At 46.5% G+C, this 15,864-nt stretch overlaps 1 non-coding gene across 1 annotated transcript; it reads right to left on the minus strand.

Moving 5' to 3' along the window:
- Window positions 1-601: 601 nt before the first annotated feature.
- Window positions 602-676, minus strand: Trnas-uga (transfer RNA serine (anticodon UGA)). Its single transcript has one exon. It is a non-coding gene; the product is annotated as a tRNA-Ser (tRNA).
- Between the last annotated feature and the right edge of the window lie 15,188 nt (window positions 677-15,864).

The raw sequence follows: 15,864 nt of genomic DNA on the forward strand, positions 1-15,864 counted from the left end.
TGAAGTGTCATGGACTTAGCGTTCGCAACAGAACCCAAATATATATGACGATAGTATCTGTTCCCGAAAGAACAGTTACCGTAGATGACCATGCAGCTTTGCTAGAATGTAATGATAATTAAATGGACAACCCAGCTGCAACCAGGCGTTGATATACTTCATTGGGGACGTGTTGAAAATGTGTGCCCCGATCGGGACTCGAACCCGGGATCTCCTGTTTACATGGCAGACACTCTATCCATCTGAGCCACCGAGGGCATAGAGAATAGTGTGGCTGCAGGAACTTATCCCTTGCACGCTCCCCGTGAGACGCACATTCCCAACATGTCCACACCACTACATTCGTAGTACGCCTAATAGATGTTTGCCCATCATAATCTACCAAGTCCCGTACGAGTTCGGGCATGGCGTGTGCGTTCGCACAAGAAGGTCAATGGCCGGGAAGCCATATTTTAACTATGTATGACGGTAGTATCTGTTCCCGAAAGATCAGTTACCGTAGATGACCATGCAGCTTTGCTAGAATGTAATGATAATTAAATGGACACCCTAGCTGCAACCAGGCGTTGGTATACTTCATTGGGAACATGCTGAAAACGTGTGCTTCGACCGGGACTCGAACCCGGGATCTCCTGCTTTCATGGCAGACGCTCTATCCATCTGAGCCACCGAGGGCACAAAGAATAGTGCGCCTGCAGGGACTTATCACTTGCAGGCTCCCCCTGAGAAACCAAATATCTCAGAAAATGCCACATCTGTATGAAGGGAAAATATTATCTTTCCATCACTTTATTATACAACATCGAAAGAAAACCAGTGTGGAAATAAGTCAAATAGCGAATATGGAAGAAAATCCGCTGGCATTTGATGTGCCGATAAACATAACAGTTGTTGTGGTTCAAATGGTTGAAATGGCTCTGAGCACTATGGGACTTAACAGCTATGGTCATCAGTCCCCTAGAACTTAGAACTACTTAAACCTAACTAACCTAAGGACAACACACAACACCCGGTCATCACGAGGCAGAGAAAATTCCTGACCCCGCCGGGAATCGAACCCGGGACCCCGTGCTCGGGAAGCGAGAACGCTACCGCGAGACCACGAGCTGCACTGTTGTTGTGAAATGTGCTAAAACTGTAACTACAAAAACAAGTGGAAATGAAAATGTGAACTTCCTGTTGTCGTTTCATGTTGTGCTGATGACACTAAGCTTAAGCCAATAGTCGTTTTCAACCGCAGAACAATGCCAAAACCTTTTGGAATACCGCCAGATGTTGTTCACATACAAGGGTTGGATGGACGACGTTAGTACGAAATAATGGATTAACAGATTTGGGAGAGAAGAAAAGGTGCTTTACTGAAGAAGAGTTCTCTTCTTGTGCTACATCAGTTTAGTAGTAATTTGAAAAAGCCTATGAAAGAGGAACTGAGACAAGGGAACTGTTCCACGGGGACTTTCTTCACAATTGCAATCTGTTGATTTCTCGATAAATAAACCATTTAAATTTTATATAAGAGAGGAATGGAATAAATGAATGATTGATGAAACCCAATACACGAAAAATATTGACAATATGATGTAAAAGTCATACTATTAAACATACATACATATATATTCTCACTATCTCTCATTCACACACTGTTTTCATCAAGTGAATAGTGCGAGTATGAGTGAGTTTCAGTCCTGTCATCAAAAATGACACTTTTATTGCTGTGAACCAATAAATCGATTTCACGCTGCAACACAGTGTACATCTCAGGCCCCAGTGGGAGCAGCCGAGGGGGGCGATGCCGACCAATGAGATGTACCAGCAGTAGCACCTACCCATGCACCAGACAGTTGTGGTGGTGGTGCAAGTTGGGGATGGTGGGTTTCTGCATCAGGTCAGTGGGAGCAGCTAGGCTGTGATGTGGCAGGTCAGTGAGATGGCTGTTGTGGCGGTGGATGTGGTGTCCCAGCACCCACGGCCGCCAAAGTGAGGTGGGGGATGCAACGAGGGTGGCAGAGGTGGTGGGGGTTGTGGCGGAGGGGCAGCAGCCTGTGCAGCTGTTAGCCTCATCCTGCAGGGCGAGGCATGTAAGATGGGATGGTGTTTTGTTGATGCTGCTTCCTGCGTTTACTCCTGTGCCACTGCATTCCGGAGCAACAAGTAAGTGTACTTGCATGCTGTTGCTGCAAAGAAAGAACAACAGTAACATCAACATGAAAACGAATTGCAAACCTTTTTTGTAACAAGAATGTACTACAAAATCCGATTTGAGATGAACACACATAAACTTACATGTCTGTCGTCATAAGAGTTGTCAGGAGTTGTGTAACCCACCCCTCAATCTCCTCGAAATCACCTACAACAATAAGAACATGTCAACTTAAAAACGTATACAGTGGGGATGCAAATACATGAACTGCAACGCTACGAGAAAATTTTTTTAACGAGAATATGTACTTACTTGGCGGAATCTCCCCTGGGGACTCTTTGACCTGCTTGTCTACAGACTCTAGCAATCGCTAAATCTCATGGAGACCGTGCACTGTAACAATAAAAAAGAACTGTAAACTTATTCTAATGTAAATATACAATGGTAAGTCAAAACCTTACGACCACTGCCGATTGCGAAGTTGGATGTGACCTGGTGGCGTTGCCGTCATGTGACGGTAAAATGTGTGTGTAAGCGGAGCAGACATGAACGGGGGATCACCCTAGCGAAGATACGGGCTGCAAAGGGGGAAATCTGTTGAGATAAGCGACTTCGACAAAGGGCAGATTATTATTACGTAGAGCCTGTGAACGTGTGTCTCGAAAATGGCGAAGCTGCTCGTATGTTCATATGCTACTGCCGTGAACGTCTACAGAAAGAGGTAGAAGGATAGTGAAAATACCACGAGGCGCTAAATGGTTGGACATTCACGACACTGCATGCAACGTGGATTTGTAGGCTTGTTTGCTTGCCATCACTGCTGAAAGAGCACAATGGTGGTGCATGCACAAGGGTTTAGAAGCATATTGTTCTTCGTACATTGTTGAACGTGGAGCTCCACAGCAGACCATCCAAATGTTGACCCAACGGCATCGCCGGTTGCGATTACAATCGGCATGGGACCATCCGGAATCGACCGTCAATCAGTGGAAACATGTTGGCTCTTTGTGTGAATCAAATTTTTCCTACACTAGATCACTGGTCGTCTACACAAGCACGGTAATCGCGGTGAACAGCGGACCGAAACTTGCAGGACGCCACCCAAGTAGGCTGGTGGGAGCAGCATTATGCTATGGAATACATTCTCCCATACCTCCATCGAATCTGGGCTAATAATCGAGGACACGCTGACAGCTATCAACTATTTGCATCTTTAATGCTTGATATCTTCCCCGGGGGCGATGTCATCTTTCAGCAGTATAACTGTCCATGACTCGGAGCCAGAACCGTGCTACAGTGGATTGAGGAGAATTATAGTGAGCTCACGTTGATGTCTCGGCGACCAAATTCACCCAATGTAAATCCTATGGAAACCGTTTGGTTCGCTATCAGGTGCCATCAACGCTCCTCCCCCTATTTTAGTAGCAGCCAATAGGATTATAGGAACTCTGACCAGCAAGTTGTAGCAAGTGTGCTACTCTACCCGTCTGGATATGTTATGCCAAGAGCCTTTGCCCCACCAATGTGCACGTTTTCCCATTTTCTTTGACAGTCAGAGACCTATGGCTTCTACTGGGTGGTCTCTGCCTCAAAAGGAGCTGGTAGATCCGTAGCGAGTAAATTGTCATTTTTCAGGTAAAACTGCAAGTTCCCACACAGGAAGTAATAACTACTACTTCTCCTGCGGTGGTCCAGTCTCCTTTGTGAGGGGAAAACATCTCCTTCGTGGAAGCAGTTGGTATCGCCCTTGACAGTGAAATACTTTGTTCTGTGTCATACAAACCTACAGTCCTAGTTTTCCTGGTATACAGACACCTGCCGACTGCTAGGGTGTGGTCTGGAAACTTTAGTGAGGGTGCCTCTCCTTTAAAGGAGCAGTTGATCGCTATGCCTCTGACAATGAGAGAAATTGCACTGTGGTATTGTTCCACGTTTCCAGGAAAATACGCTTGTTTTCCACCTACAGACGCCTAAAGGAGAAATATTTCCAGAAACACATCTACAGAAAACATTCTATCTCCACTGGAGGCTTGCAGGACCGTCAACATGAGTCCTCTGGGATTACAGGTGTCGAAAAAAGTGAGAGGTACCTGAGTGGGCTGGCACGACCACCTGCATGGGGCAACAGAAAACTGGTCTAGCACCTGGTAAGTACTTTGCTGCGAGCGGTCTCCACCGAATACCCTTCGTTATTTTCTCTGTGAGTCGCATGGTGGCGCCACCCAAGGCAGCGCTGCGTATCAGCCAGTGCACGGATGTAGGGGGGAGCTGTATGCTGAGAGTGCTGCTCGTCAGCTCGTACGTCTGTTGCGATATTTGGCAGTATGTTTCCTGGTGTTTGTATGATGTGTAGGCGAGTTTAGATGAGGTTTTTGGACCTTTAGCGCTATGTATAACGGTAAGTATGATTTTCTATGGCTTTGATCAGAAGAAGAGGGCAAGTTTCATGATATTTAGTTTCGTTTTTAACACAGTGTCTTGCATTAGGATATGAGAGAGAATTTCGAGTGGTTTTCCATGTACGTTTTTATGCCTGTGTGAATGAAGTTCCTATATTTGTAGCAAGCAGTGTGTTATTAGAAGGGCTGCTTTTTCTGTCAAAGTTTTTCAGATGCTTTTCTATGTGTAGTTCAAAGTATTCCATGATATGCAGTGAGGTATAAAGCGTTTTCTATGTATAGGTTAGATTATGGTTTTTGTTTCACTTATCTACATGTGGACAACTGTTTTTTCATGACAGCAATTTTCTATCATCCCGTAAATTTTAAGCATTTATGTTTATCTGAATGTCAAGCAGCGAGGCTGTAGGGTAGCTGTCAGCTCAGTTTCCCTGTCAAAATTTAGGAAATTCTTTCAGCAGGATAATACATATGTAAATAAATGAACACAGCTCCGAAGACACTACCTTACCTCTCCAATAGCTCAGCACTGACGAGTATTTTTCCTGCCAATTCACAAGTGGGAGAGGGGAGAGGTGAAATGGGAGGAGGGACGGCGAAGTGTATGAGGGGAAAGGAGTGGGGTTGGTGAAATTAACAAAGTGACATTACCACATCTAGAGAGGAGTTGTGTGGACCAACCAGGAAGAGCCACCATCTTGAATAAATTTGCCAACAATGCAGACCATGCCATAACGAACTTTGTCCCACTGCTGCCACCATGCTTGCAGTTTCAACCTCCACTCGATGCAACCATTGCATACACAAACAATAACAACAGTAGTGGTAGTATATGCAGCTCTGCTATTCAGGAAATTAATAGGCTGTTGAAATCTGCCCTCTGCAGTAGACTAAAGTGTCAAGAGACTGCGGTACAAATCATTGTGCATGTTCCATAGCATACTCTCCAGAGAGGTCAATCATTGGTGTGTTGTATGCTAATTCACGTGTGATCTTGTTGCCCTCTGGTACACACTAGGTTGCACAATATCTCACAAAGATCGGTTAGGACCCACTTTCAATCTTGTGAATGATTCTGTGGTGTCACCGCCAGACACCACACTTGCTAGGTGGTAGCCTTTAAATCGGCCGCGGTCCATTAGTATACGTCGGACCCGCGTGTCGCCACTGTCAGTGATCGCAGACCGAGAGCCGCCACACGGCAGGTCTAGAGAGACGTCCTTGCACTCGCCCCAGTTGTACAGCCGACGTTCATAGGAAGGGTTCACTGACAATCACGCTCTCATTTGCCGAGACGATAGTTAGCATAGCCTTCAGCTACGTCATTTGCTACGACCTAGCAAGGCGCCGTATTCCATTGATATTTATATTAAAACCTGTACCGTCAAGAGCGATGTACACCAATTATGGATTAAAGTTAAGTATTACATCATCTACGTACTTTATTTGCAATTCTCAAGACATTGTCCTGTTACAGACCTCACGCCAGTCTGCGTGTAATTAAACGCGTGCATTTCGACCTCCTCTAGCAACACGGTGTTGGCTCTTCTGCCAACATTTCAGATTCACTCTCAGATTTCCCTCATATATGAGGTTTATCACTAATCTTCATTTAATATTCAATTACATAATCACCATACACATGAACGTATTTGATTCAAACAACGCCGGCCGCTGTAGCCGAGCTGTTCTAGGCGCTTCAGTCCGGAACTGCGCTGCTGCTACGGTCGCAGGTTCGAATCCTGCCTCGGCCATGGATGTGTGTGATGTCCTTAGGTTAGTTAGGTTGAAGTAGATTCTAAGTCTAGGGGACTGCTGACCTCAGAAGTTAAGTCCCATAGTGCTTAGAGCCATTTGAACCATTTTTGATTCAAACAGATCTCATCGTGATATCAACACTTCACTTAATTTCAATACAGAAGTATAGCTTCCTTACTCGCTTCCTTGTCACAGATTTTGGTGGATATGAATTAATTTTTCTAATAATTGTTTATGTTAAGTTTACCCAACTCTAGTGGCCTTGCACAAGGGCCAACAGCTAAATTCGCAGATTCATATTCATGTGTAACAGTTTTATATGCAGTCATGTGATGTGTATTAATGATCTCAACGTTGTTACTAGAGTCCGCAGGTCGTGGTCTCGCGGTCGCGTGTTCGCTTCCCGAGCACGGCGTCCCGGGTTCGATTCCCGGCAGGGTTAGTGATTTTCACCTGCCTCGAGATGACTGTGTGTCTGTGTTGTCCTCATCATTTCATCATCATTCATTAAAGTAGCGAAATTGGACAGAGCAAGGGTTGGGAATTTGGATGGGCGCTGATAACCGTGCAGTTGAGCGCCCCAGAAACCAAACATCGTCATCATCTGTTACTAGTTTATTCAAATCACAGAGTCTCCAGCTGCCCCCATGGCGATCTCCTTTCAAGAGCACCATAAAAAATTTTCCAGGGCAGTTCTAGCTACTTTTTGCTCACAATTGAAACAGCTAACAATTGCAATTGAAGTAGCCAGAATCGGGAGAAGACGGTGCTCAAATGCAGTTTCAGTTCTGCACATTTGCATTAGCCCGCTGGCAGCTTCTCGAACGAACCTATGATTCCCGGCCGCTTGCTCGACTTCAACCCGCTACCAGCTGTGGAGCCTTTGCCAGTTGACAAAACATCAGAAAAATCATCAAACAAACGTTGGACAAGGATCTCGAGACAGAACTCAACAGGCAATACATCAGTGTTTACCACCTTGAGGAAATCATACGGCCGAGCCGGCCGCGGTGGTCTTGCGGTTCTAGGCGCTGCAGTCCGGAACCGTGGGACTGCTACGGTCGCAGGTTCGAATCCTGCCTCGGGCATGGATGTGTGTGATGTCCTTAGGTTAGTTAGGTTTAAGTAGTTCTAAGTACTAGGGGACTGATGACCTAAGATGTTAAGTCCCATAGTGCTCAGAGCCATTTGAACCATACGGCCGAAGTGGTAGTCCGCTGTTAGCAGCGGTGGGGCAAGGTCGTCGTGCCTGTGTCCCCCTGTTAGCGCACCGCGCGCGCGAGTGTTTACGTTTACCTTCCGCTGCGGCGAGTGTCACGCGTCCGTGTCTCGGTAGTGCCATGGCGCACTCGTATCGCAAGTCCACCATTAAGATCTCATTTCAAGCGGACAATGCAAGACCTCGAGCACTTGACATTGAACGTTTCATCCGGGAACAACTTCATATTGCACCTCAAGACATCATTGGGATTCACTTTTCTATAACACAAAGTGTCGTCTACATAAAAATGATCAATGAAAAGGCGTGCACTGATTTTGTGTGTCGACACGCTCGTGGACTTAAATTCAAGCATTCTGATGGTAACATAGGAACTGTCACGATCGACCACGCTGGATTAGGCCTTCGCACTCTGAGGGTCTTCGAGCTGCCATTCGAAGTCCCGCCAGATGTTGTGGTGACAGCTTTCAAACCATACGGCAACGTGCTAAGCCACTTGGCTGAAAAATGGCAAACGTTTGAAACGTACCCCGTCTTAAATGGAGTGCGCCAAATTAAGATTGAACTGACGAAGCATGTGCCATCCTATTTAGTAATTGGCGGCTGCAGAGCCATTGTCATGTACGACGGACAACCGCGTACTTGCGCCGGCTGTGGCCAGGAAGGACATGTGCGATCGGCCTGCATTCAACGCCGACTGACTCAGACACCGGTTGGTGAAGTTCCTTCCCCGGCGACGCCTACTTCACTCCCCATCACTTATGCAGCGGCTGCAACCGCAACAGCTGTTCCTGCCCATGATCGTAACACCTTATTGCAGTCAGTGGTCGATGACAGTGTGGCGGACAGCATATCCCCCTCTACGACGTCATCGGCAGACTTGCCTCAAGACGGTGATTAATTGTGCCACCAAGACGAACCTAAAGAGAAGATGGAAGTAGAAACTGAAATTGTCCCGACCTCTGCCTTCCTACCAATGGAGACCGCACCAGATGATTGTCGCCCGCACTCTGACACAGAACAACATGTCCGGAAACAACGGTCCCCTCGAAAACGCAAGAAACGGCGCCATACGCCATCCGATGATTGCCTGCTTCGGATGTGTGACCCGGACGAACATCCGGCGTCGGACGACACTCAGGACTCTACCACCACAACTCACCCTTCCCGTCACGATGCTACGGCGGATACAATTTCTGAGCCTCAGTCTGACAACATCACTTCTGCTACTGAACATGCGCGCGAGCGCTCTACTGACAGCACTCATCAACAGTTACCAATTGCTGCATCTGATTCTTGGGCAGATGATGTCGAGGATGAGCCACAGCACCGGGAGGATGCCGAAGGCAGAGATGCTCCCTCGGCTGTACCCAGCACCGACCAACAACAGTGACTACGGCTGTATCGTCAGCCTCTGTGGGGCCGCCCCTGCCGCCCACGCCTGGCCTCCTACACAACCCAGTTGCCGACCTGGCTGACCAAACGTACCGTCTAGCGACGATTAACATCAACAACATACGTGCCCGACATAAACTAAAGATGCTACACGACCTGCTCAACGCAGCAGACATCGACATTGCGCTCCTTCAAGAGGTGTATGTCACAGACTTCAAGGGACCCTATGGCTACAAGACTTGGGTCTCACATGCGTCTGCAAATGGCAGTGGCGTGGCGATCCTCCTCCGCGAAGGTATATCCGCAGACGACGTCGAGTATCTCCCTGACGCCAGAGGCATGGCTCTTACTATCCAAGGAGTCAAACTTATTAACATCTATGCACCGTCAGGATCTGGTCGGCGTCGGGAACGATCCACCTTTTTCGCTCATACAATCACGCCCCTCTTTATGGGCCGTCAGGACGCCTTGATAATGGGAGGGGACTTTAACTGTAGCCAAGCACCTAAGGATCAGTTACCACATCATTCTCCCTGCGCAGAACTTACGACAATTGGTGGACTCGTGGGAACTTGTTTGTGGCGATCGGCCCGGATTTACTCACTACACCAGCCATTCCTCCAGCCGCATCGACCGGATTTACATCTCGCGCTCCATAGCGGTGGGGACAAGAGCTGCCGAAGTTTGGCCCACAGCTTTTTCTGACCACGAGGCCTACATCTGCGCTATTACCCTCGGCCGCCAGAAGGTATGGCACAGCCGTGGTCCTTGGAAGTTGAACGCCGCCCACCTCGCTTCTCAGGAATGCCGCCGCCTTATAGAGAACACGTGGGACTCTTGTAGCCGCCGGCGTGGTACCTACCGGTCTACACTGTCGTGGTGGTTACTCTGCGCCAAACCAGCCCTCCGGAAGACCTTGATAGGCTACGGCCGAGATGTTGCAGCATGGAAGAGACATACCATGGACTTTTACTACAGCATCTTAAGGGAATGTACAACACTGCCGTACTCACCTGCACGGCAGATGACGGTGAACCGTGCCAAGGCACAGATCATCAGATTAACACGTTGCCACCTTGAGGGTGCGATCGTCAGAGCGCGCACTCAAGACAGAATGGCCCAGGAGGAACCGTCTATGTACCACGTCATTGCAGAACGACGGCGCCGACGCAGGACACTGATCCACGCTATCACGACGGAAGACGGACGACGCCTTGATACCCAGCGCGACATAGGAAACGCCCTTCATGCTCACTACACTAGGCTGTACTCGGAACATCGACATCCCCCAGAGGTGATCGCCGAAGTCTCTCAACTCACTTATGGCTCGATCTCTCCGACAGCGGCGGCGGATTTGACTGCAGATGTAACGGAAGAGGAAATCATTGAGCATATGAAGGCTGGGGCTGCTCATAAGTCCCCGGGACCTGATGGCCTTCCTCTGGAATTTTACCGGACGTATCAACAATTGCTGGCACCAGCATGGACTGATATTTGCCGCGATCTTATGTCTCCCACGACGCAGATACCTGTGGCCTTCCTGGAAGGACTGATTGTGCCTATACACAAACCACGAGGCGGATCCAGGATAAGTGACTATCGGCCCTTGACCTTACTCAACAGTGACTTGAAGATTTTCACCCGGCTTCTGGCGGCACGCCTAAAGCGATCAGTACGATGTGTTGTGTCGCAGGACCAGGCATCGTTAGGTGGTGACCATAATATTCGCATTGCATTGTGCCGATATAGAGATATGATCGCGCTAGCCAAAGCTCGCCAACTGCCAGGAGTTTTGGCCTCACTCGACTTTAGCCAGGCGTTTGACAGAGTCGACCACACATTTTTGATGGAGGTACTGCGACACATGGGGTATCCGGACGTCATAGTTAATGTACTGATGCGTCTCCTACGCGGCGTGACGTCCAAGGTGTTATATAATGGCCGTCTTACGCCGCCGATACAGATCCAGCGATCGGTGCGACAAGGCTGCCCTCTTTCGGCGATATTGTATTCCCTCGTCTTGGAACCACTCCTCTGCGGCCTCCGACAACGCCTGACTGGAATATCCCTTGGTGGACACACTTTTTGCTGCACTGCCTATGCGGATGATCTGGTACTCCTTCTTCGCAACAATGACGAAGTTCGTGCAGCACTGGCGTGGGTGGCGACCTACGGCGCGGCATCGGGGAGCCATCTCAATCTCCACAAATCACACGCCCTGTCTATAGGCAGAGGCCTACCCGACGAGAGTGTCGCACCGCTAAGAATCAGTGACACAATCCGCTGTCTTGGCATTGATTTCACATCTGACATGAAGCGTTCAACAGCCCTTAACTACAGGCGTTTATTGAATCAGATGAGAGCAGGAATAAGTGACCACCGTTTGCGACATCTAGACCTCCTGCAACGGACACGATATGCTAACGTCTATTTGGCGTCACGTATCCCCCATTTTGCACAGATACTCCCCATACCACCTACCCTGGCTCACCGCATGTTGGCGGTTTTAGGATCCTTTGTTAATACGGGCATGTTATTTAAGATTCGTTACGAGTCCCTAGCCCTCCCGAGGAGCAGAGGGGGTTTAGGCCTTTGTCATGTTCAGAACAGAGCGAAGGCCCTGTTCGTCAGCTGTCACCTGCAACTGTGGCGACGAAGTCCGACGTGCCTCACAAGTCTCTTACTGGAAGCCTTACGACCAATCTCACTCGCACCCCCTGTGATGATATCGGACATCCCAGCACCTTTCTTCTACATTAGCCAGTTCTTCCTTGAATTAAGCTACATCCGCACCGCACTACTACCCACACGCTTGATAATGACGAGGGCGGTATATGCTGCCATGCAAATGAACAGGATGCCGAATGTGATTGACCCCAACACCAAGTGGCGCACGGTGTGGCAGGCAGTGAATGCCACCACCCTTGATACTAACGTGCAATCTGCATGGTACGTAACTGTTAATGGGAAACAGTTGTGCCAGTCCCGCCTACATCACATCCACCTAGCTGATTCACCCTTGTGTGCCACATGCCAAGTGATTGACACGGATGAACATCGTTTCGAATGCGGGTCGGCAAAGGACGTTTGGTATTTGGTGCGTCAGATGTTGGCTTTTCTCACACGCACGACTCCCGACAGGATCACTACCCGATCACTTCTTTTCCCCGATCAGATTTATTTCCCAAGAGCAAAAACGAACTCTGTGACGTGGATCAGCGGCCACGCTGTTCACTACCTCTTCGGTAATGGCGAAAAGACAGTACCCGATTTTTGGTATTACCTCAACGAACGACATTGTGCGATCGTCAAGAACCCTAAATATAGGCAATATTTTTCTAATTTTCTTTGGAGCGCATTCCATAATCCGCCTCGCAGCTGGATTATCGATGACATGAGAAGATAACCATAGCACCTCTTCCCAGTTCCTTTTTTTATGAGATTGAACAAACAACGGAAACAACACAGCAACGAGAAGACAGTCATCGAAAAATTCGCAGCGGGCTATAGTATGGAGCATCCTTTGTCGTAACGGGACGACTTCCTATTATTCTGTTTATGTAGCCGAAGAGGAACGGCCTTCCTTTTATCAATTTGTATAAAAATAAAAAAAAGCAGAAAAACAAACCTTCCAAAATCATTTTTCCCTTTTTTCATTTTGTTCAAAAAAAAAAAAAAAACGCAAATAGCAGGACCATATTCATTCAGTCTGTGAGAAGGAGGTCAGTTAGAGAATCTCAACAAACTTTACACGTAATTTCATATTTTTATGAAACATTTTCTCCATCAAACCCCCCTAAATGACGAAAAGAAAAAGTTTAAAAGAAAAAAAAAAGTGGCAAGCGTCGTGCGTTCTGTACTTATAGTCGCCTGTTCGCGAAAAAAAAAAAAAAAAGCGTGTTCGGTCAGAGGGTTACGTGCCCTCTGTAACAAAAAAACTGAGTTAATCGATCAATACCGAACTTCAATGGATGTCTTACGACGTCCGCCACGAGCAGATGCAACGAACAAAAGCGAACGAAATGAGATTAAAAAAAAAAAAAAAAAGTGGCCGTGCGGTTAAAGGCGCTGCAGTCTGGAACCGCAAGACCGCTACGGTCGCAGGTTCGAATCCTGCCTCGGGCATGGATGTTTTTGATGTCCTTAGGTTAGTTAGGTTTAACTAGTTCTAAGTTCTAGGGGACTAGTGACCTCAGCAGTTGAGTCCCATAGTGCTGAGAGCCGTTTGAACCGTTTTTTTTTGGAAATCATACACCAGGCTATGTATGGAATTTGCCAGATACATTGGCAATGTGGGACAATGCGTTTTCTCTACAGTTACTACCATGACCATAAACTCCAGTACTGCCTGTTCACTACGACACGTACACAACTCAAAGCAGAAAGCGAATGATCTGGATGTGGCTCATTAGTGGATGAACACGTTTTCATTCTTTAATATAATCTTATTTAATATTTCTCTACATGTAATATGTCTTTCTGAAATTTAATTTCATTATATTGCATTGTGTCGTCCTTTCTTGTCGTTAATAAAAAAATTATTTCCTTTTCTAATAACTACCTTTCACTCAGTTACCATTAAATACACTGACAGAAAGAAGCGCCGTACCAAAACGTAATCAGTGTAGAGTAATGAAAATTTGGGACTACATTCGTCTACATAACATATTTATGTGATTAACATTGTAGTATCTGCGGTTAATATAATCACGAGACAGACAACTGCAAATGTGAAATGCCGGAACATTGATAACCGGAATAACCACCAGAATGTTGAATGCAAGCATGCAATTTGTTGTACTGTTCCTTGATCTCAGTTTGTGGCGTGGAATTGCATGTCTTTTGCAGTTTGTCGGTCAATAAGGGGATGGTTAATGCTGGTCGCCGATGACGCTGCTCTTGCCGTCCGGTCGTGTCGCGTATGCGCTTGACTGGAGACAGATCTAGTAATCGAGCAGACCAAGGCATCATGTCGGCACTCGGTAGAGCATGTTAGGATACAATAGTAACATGGGCGAGCGTTATCCTGTTGGAAAACAACCCCTGTAATGCTCTTCATGAATAGCAGCACCGCCGGAAGGAGTGGCCGAGCGGTTCTAGGTGCTTCAGTCTGGAACAGCGCGACCGCTACGGTCGTAGGTTCGAATCCTGCCCTGGGCATGGAAGTGTGTGATGTCCTTAGGTTAGTTAGGTTTAAGTAGTTCTAAGTTCTAGGGGACTGATGACCACTGATGTTAAGTCCCATAGTGCTCAGAGCCATTTGAACCAAATGTAGGTCCAGTGTGTCTAGCATGAAGACAGGTTGATTGCAGGCCATCAACTGGCCTCCATCAGCCAACACACCGCCATCACTGGCACAGGCAGAACCAACCGTCATCAGGGAACACAAAAGACCTCCACTCAGGCTTCCAATGAGCTCTCGATTGACACTATTGAAGCCGCCAATAGTGCTTTGAGACCAGTGGAATGCACGCTGTCTCGGATATGTGCTTGAACTAACCTACGTGTTAAAGTTCGTGGTGTCGCTGTGATGCCAACTGCTGATGAAACTACTGCTGCAGATGCAGTACGATGCGCCAGAGACAGACGCCTAACACAACGGTCTTCCCCCTTGTGTCACGTGACGGTCCTGAGCCCCGGTCTTCTTGTATCGTACATTTCCGTGACCACCGCTGCTAGCAGTTACTTACAGTGGCTACATGCCTGCCAAGTCTTTCTACAGTATCGCAAAGGAAACATCCAGCTTCTCGTAGCCGTATTACTTGATCTCGTTCAGATTCAGCGAGTGTCAATAATGGCAGGCATCTTTGTCCTCTTCGGCATTGTTGATTAACATCAACTCACGACTTTTATTTTTTTTTTTTTACAATCGTATTTACCGACTACGATCACGTTAACAACTTCAGTTCCTCTTCTTCCTTTGTTGTTATTTCTTTTCCAGGATTCCCTCATTTTCTCCCCATGAAGTCTCTTCCTTTCTTCTGTCCATGTTGTTCCCGATTTTTTATTTCTTCTGCTTTGAAAGCGTTCCAAATTTAGTATTTTGCTTTTAAAATGGTTTCTTTCTGCTATTTCTGATTCTTTGATGTTGTTTCTTTCAAGATCTTTTCTTACTGCTGTAATCCATGCTATTGTCGATTTTTTCTTCCAGAAATATAGGAGTATTTGTTTCGTTAGTCTATTTCTATCCATTCGGTAGAGATGTCCCAAAAAGGTTAATTTTCGTTTGGCCATTACTTCAGATATTTTCTCTATATTTTTGTAGATCTCCTCATTACTTCTTATTTTCCAACAATCTGCAGTTTTCATTACACCCATTATTTTTTTAATAATCCTTCTTTCCAGTACCTCTAGTTTGTCCATCTTATAGTTGATCGTTAGGCATTCAGATCAATATAAACATTCTGGCCGTACCACTGTGGTGTAGTGTTTTAGTTTTGTTTTTCTAGATAAACATTTCTTGTTGTAAATATTTTTGGTCAAACCGTATGCTCTTTCCATTTTGTTAATTCTTACATCTATTCCAGATTTTTCTAGTCCATTCTGTTGTATAGTCTCTCCAAGATATTTAAATTTATTTACTCGCTCTATTTTACCTATTTGTGTTTCTATGTATTTTGGTGCATTTTTTATATTTGTCATGAAGTTTGTTTTTTCAGGTGACATTTTGAGACCAGTTCTGTTCGCTAATTTTTACAGAATGTTTATTTGAGTAACTGCTTCTGTCAGGTTTTCTGAAAGTATTGCGAAATCATCCGCAAAAGCCAAGCAGTTTACCTGAATTTCATTTGTTTTCCTTCCCAGAGTTATTGGCTCAATTTTGTGATTTTTTACCTCCGAATTCCAGATCCTTACAATTTTTTCTAGAACACAGTTAAACAGTAAAGGTGATAAACCGTCACCTTGTCTAACACCAGTTTTTATTTCAAAAGGCTGAGATACTTCTTCCCGTA

This window comes from Schistocerca nitens, chromosome 7 (genome assembly GCF_023898315.1).
Source record: "Schistocerca nitens isolate TAMUIC-IGC-003100 chromosome 7, iqSchNite1.1, whole genome shotgun sequence".
NCBI classification, from domain to species: Eukaryota; Metazoa; Arthropoda; class Insecta; order Orthoptera; family Acrididae; genus Schistocerca; species Schistocerca nitens.